Raw genomic sequence first — 6,114 nt, forward strand, 5'->3', positions numbered from 1 at the left:
ACTTAGTAAACATATATAATCACATAGATTTATATATAAATATGGATGTACGTATGTACATATATTCATATATAAAGATATGTATGTATATTCATATATAAATTATACACCCCCAAGCATGTGGGTACACACACACACACACACACACTAAACAGAACCCAAAAATCTCACACAAAGACACACCCCCTCCCACAAACAGATGCACGTACTTTTACACTCCTGGGTGTTGGGCAATACTGCCACCTACTGGCAAGGAGCCAGAAAGCCACATTACATGGCCCCTTTGCAGATGGTAAACACCCACTGTTTTTGAGGCCTACCCATAGTGCTTTGTTTGTATGTATTTATGTATATATGCATATATGTGCACATATATCTATTTCATATAGAATATACAGTTAATATAGCTATATTACAGCATGATGAAGTTGTGATAATCGCTATATCGAGAAAAATATATACATCTATAAATATAAATTTATAAAACAAACACAGCCAGAAAATAAACACACACAAACAAAAAACGGATGCAAATACATTTATACTAGGGACCATTGGGCCCTCTTGCCACCTGCACATTTATACAAAATTATTTATAAAAGCTATGATATATATAAATATATATAGTATATAAATATAAATGTATACAATAAATACAGCCATGTCTTATACACAAAATCTCCAGGTAAAGGGCATCTAAATTTAGTATACTTTGCAGTACAACAAATGTTGCAAATAAGATGTTTGAAAATGTCCTCCATGGCTTCTTGTCAGGGGAATATGCCCAGGATGTGATGGTTGGGACATAAAGTATATGCATAATTATTTTCACTAAGTATGAAGAAAATCTCCAAGTGTGTCTGAATCCTTGAGATAAAACACAAACACATCCACATACATTTCCACTAATTTTGGCATAATTCAAATTTTGAAAATTGGTAAATTGATGTAAAGCGCTCTTTTGTGTCATTTATCTCATGACTAATTTTTTTGAGTTTCCCTTCACATATTTTTAATCTACTAAAGTTTTTCCTACTTTGAATTACCTATTCATATGCTTCTCAGTGGTCTGTTGAATTTCCCAAGTCTTTTCTTGTTAATGTAAAATAGTTTCTTAAAAAGGAATCATTACTATTATGGAATGAGTGTTTTGTGTGTCTAAAAATCCGAGTTTCTTCCCGATATTTATTCTCTTTTTTTTTTTGTTAGTTACTAGAGCCCCACATATTCAGTTGATAACATCAACATCCATGTAAATACTACACTTCTTAGCCTCCCTTGCAGGTCAGTGTGGCCATGGAACTAAAGTTGGGAAGGTGAGGTAGAGGCGAAACTGTTTGCTGTGACTTCCAGGGACTTTCCTTATGGGAGGAGGTATTTTTTTTTTCTACTCTTTTTTCATGACTGCAGCTTGGGATGCAGTTGTGTTTCCTGGAGCTCCAGCAGCCATATGTGACTATGAGTAAGTGAGCTGTGCCCTGGGCACAGCTGGGGAGTGCGGAGTTCTGATGGCTCATGAAGTGGAGCTGCCACACCTGAATGGCCAAGCCTCTGCTGATTTTACATGAGCAAGAAGTATGCTAACTTGCCTAGAGGACTATCATTTTTGGGATTTTCTGTCACCTTTAATTGAACCTTATTCTATGTAAGAGAGGCTACACATAGATCTACTCCATAAACACAGATCATAGAGAAGGATCGGGAATGACACAGGCAATGTGGCTTTGCCATCACGAATTGGTCAAGATTATTCCATTTTCACTTCTGGGTACCTTGAATGTAGTGTTTGACTCGTTTTCTTTTTCCCTTATCACAATTTTAGCTGACTTAATGAGTGCTAGGCTAACCATGGCACATTCTTCTTCTGCATGTACCCTGCCCTACGTCCAGGTTCATGTCACTGTGTGATATCAGTGTCATTGTGACAGCCGTAAGAGAATATAGGAGCAATAGTGCAACAGAATCACCTCTTGCGGCTGATGCGAGTATTCCCTTAGGTTTAAGTGAACGGGAAAATAGACACATTTGCAACAGGGAGCTCAAAAACAGTCTGTCAAATGAGGTCACAGAAACTATGTGCAAATTTAACATAAAATGCTGAGCTCTGTCCTCAGCTGCATGTGCCTCTGCCCAACAGGTTTCTATTTGGAAAGGGAAGTGTAGTTCTTCTCACATTTTTCCCCTTTGTTTTCTCCCAGGCTTCATGGTAAAGCAGAAGATTCATGAGAGGGTGTCTGCAGACCGGTCCTAAAGTGCTTTTCTCCACAGGAATGTCACCTGGGCACTGCAGCCAGGGGTCACAGGTGCCACTGAGGAGGACTGCATTCCCGTCTTCAGTGAGGAGAGCTGAGAGAAGGCAGGCGGGGTTCACAGTTCCCTCACCCACTTGCTTAAGCAATACATGAAAGGTTCAAACTAAAAGAAATCTGAGATCTTACAGAAGCATTTAGAACCACGTACAAAGCATGGATCACTTTTAAATATTTAAAAACGCGCACAAACCACATGAAACTACTTCTGGTGAAGGATTTCTGGCTAAATGGACTTTACATTCTTGCTGAATGCAAGCTGAGGTGATCAGATAATCACTTGGGAGATGCTGGGGAATAGGGACTTGGATCAGATAACAAGGGTGAGAGATTCTGGCAAAACCAATTTGGTAGGAGCCTTTGCTAAAACTGGGCTCTGGAGAACACACCGAAGATGAGGCCTAGCCAAAAAAGAGCTCAGAGAAGCCTGTCTAGAGTTTTGTTAGGGACAGCCTCTTTGTCAACATTTGTGTACATCCACAGATACACAAATAAATACACATATATAAATAAAATTAGTTTATTCAAGTTGATATATTTATTTAAAGTTGCATTGGTTTTTGAGTACCACAAATATACCAGCTGAAAACAACACAAATGAATTATCTCACAGTTCCCTGGGTCAGGAATCTGGGCACATGTTGGCTGGGCCCTCTGCTCAGGGTGGCATCTCATTTCAGAATTGGGATCATCTTTCAAGCCATGTAACTAGGTAAGTGGAGGCTCCTGATGAAATTTCCTACAGGGACATGGCTTAGGAGAAACCCCATGAGCTTTAAACCCTGAGAGTCAAGCCTGGATTCATTCCTAAAGAGCACAAAGGGTGGAAGAGGCTCTTTCAAAAGAGGCTGTGGGACGAATACCAAAAAAGGCAGTCTTTGTTGTTGCCAGTAACAACAGAAATGTCATTTGCCCCATCAGTACCTCGAAATAACGCAAGACAACAACCTCCTTTTGTCGAAGTCCTAGAACGTCGTAACTTGCTTGTCCTGCACAGTCTGGGTTTATGGCTCTTGAACCATTCCCTGTCCATTTAACACGAATAGTGACGTTTTCTCATTTAAAATAAAATAGAATATTTAACTAATTGCTGCCTTAAAAATAATCTAGGATGGATTTGAATATTGTCCCCTTTTCACTTCTGGCTTCTAACCCTCTTTTCCAAACTTACCTAGCATCGTAGTGTCACCTGCCTCATGCGGGGTGCTTGTGGCTGTAATGAGGTTGTGCGCTGACACCGAAGCCTGCAATAGCAGAATCCTTCCGCACTTGGGTGGAGGTGAAAGACTCAGCGGCCGTCCCTGGTGCTCCCACAGCTCAACCTCAGCTCACCTCGGCTGCTTGTGCCACGGTCCTTGCTAGGACCTGGGAGATGCACGAGGCCATGTGGAATGGTCAGAGGGACACCAGGGAAACTGCAGGTTAAGTGCAAGAAAACAAATGCAGGCAAGGAAGACCTCGCTAGAGTGACTCTGTGTAGAAAAAATCTGTACTTATTTATTTTATTGTTTGTAACATTTTTTGCAATAATCCTTGCAGTAGAAATGATCTAAAAAAGTACATTTTGGTTTGAAAATAAACACATAACTGGATTTCCATTCTCAAGAAAGCAGATGATAAATACATAGCCTATGTAAAATGTTTATAGCCTCATCCACTAAGGGTCTAGAGTGATATCACTGACCACATAAATACAGAAGACATATGTCTCCTAAAAACGTGTTATCATAAACTTGAACGTGTGATAGTTATTTTAAGGACCCTATGCCTGTAAACAATGTAAAACATGAAGATATGCAAAGTACATGTACCTATTACACTGCAAAAAAGGTTTCACGTTTATTTAGATCGACTGTTTCTCTAAATTAATTTTGTTCACTTTAGATTGTAAATTCTTCTCATAAAAAAATTAAGTGATAGCTGTAAGAGGTTGTCTGGAATACCCCAAAGAGAATTGTTCACACTGTGAAATTATGTCACTACCACACTGATGTCACGAGATGCTTCAAATAAAAGAGCAGTTAATTCTAATAATAGGTTACTTTTAATCCTTTTTATGGAATCAAAGTATAGCTTTTCATCCTGTCAAAGGTGAAACTCCTGACATTATTTTAGATGCTACTGTAAATTTAGAAGAACATAAAATTCACTGTTTAAAAGTGTACACATTGGTGATTTTAAGTATATTAACTATGTTGTGCAACCATCACTATTATCTAACTCCAGAGTATTCCCATCAACCCCAAAAGAAACCCTGTACCTATTAGCAGTCAGTCCCAATTCTCCCTTTCTCCCATCTCCTGGCAACCATGAATCTACTTCTTGTCTCTATGAATATGCCTATTACGGACATTTCATATAAATGGAATCATAATATATGTGGTCTTTTGTGCCTGCCTTCTCTCACTTAGCACAATGTTTTCAAGACTCATCTATATTGTAGCATGTACCACTATAAATTCATTTTTATAGCTGAATAGTTTTTGGATAGACCACATTTTTTTTTTTGTTTTGTTTTGTTTTTTTTTTTTTGACACGGAGTCTCGCTCTGTCGCCCAGGCTGGAGTGCAGTGGCCGGATCTCAGCTCACTGCAAGCTCCGCCTCCCGGGTTTACACCATTCTCTCGCCTCAGCCTCCCGAGTAGCTGGGACTACAGGCGCCCGCCATCTCGCCCGGCTAATTTTTTGTATATTTTTTTTTTAGTAGAGACGGGGTTTCACCGTGTTAGCCAGGATAGACCACATTTTTGTTTATCCATTCATCAGTTGATAGGCATTGAATTGCTTCTATTTTTTTTTTTGTTTGTCTATTTTGCATAATGCTGCTCCGAACATTCTTGCACAATTCTAATTGATTTTTAGGGTGACTATCACGGATCCCAGGCAAACATCATGGGTTGATCAGCAATCGAGTAAAGCTGAAACCAGTATTTTATTTTTAGGTACTTTTCAGTTTCTTTTATGATCTTGACAACAGGAAGTGCCGGGTTCTGGAACATGATTATGTTCTAGGAATTGGAGATTGCTCTATTTTCTAAAATACGTAGATGTGGAACACAGTGAGGTCTAATTTTGTATGCTCTATGAATGCTTTGGATCCTTAAAAAGGGAGGCCCCTTTTTAGCAAACAGACACAATTTCTGAGGTCCCGAAGGAACTGAACCCACTCCAGAGAAAGAGAGTCAGGCTGCAGTCCCTGAAAAAATGCAAATGGAGAATTCACAGAACTGAAATTGAGCAGAATGAGAAGCTGGGGAGAATGATTTTGCATTTAAGGTTGGGACTTGGGACTTTCATTTCTTTGGATGCATACTACACAACAAAGACAGCAGGGCTTTTTTTTTCTTCTTTCAGATTTTTGCCCTTTTAGACTTTAAATTAGATATTTGGGATTTTAATTTTTTAAAGGTTTTCATCTTTGAATTTAATCAAATCTTTGGAAATTATTAATGGGAGGGAGATTATATTTAACTTTGGAACATCGGTATATACTGACATATGATTGTTGGAATACTTTAATATTGTTATTTAATCTCATTGCATAAACTTTGAGGTCTATATTGGGCAATATATTGCTGGATACAATTTGAAATAGGAAATAGAACAGAAGTGAAGTTTCAACTTTAAATTCAGAATGGCCATCAACGTCCTTAATGACTTCAATTAATATACAATCCTGTTCCATATCAGAGCCTGGAGCAAAGTCTAATTCTTTCAGCACAAAGAAAGATCCCAGAAGGTCCCAGAAAAATCCACAAAAGTATGGAACAAATATTTTCTTTATTATGGTTAACATATACATGAT

The sequence above is a fragment of the Trachypithecus francoisi genome, unplaced genomic scaffold (genome assembly GCF_009764315.1).
Source record: "Trachypithecus francoisi isolate TF-2019V2 unplaced genomic scaffold, Tfra_2.0 Lachesis_group9, whole genome shotgun sequence".
NCBI classification, from domain to species: domain Eukaryota; kingdom Metazoa; phylum Chordata; class Mammalia; order Primates; family Cercopithecidae; genus Trachypithecus; species Trachypithecus francoisi.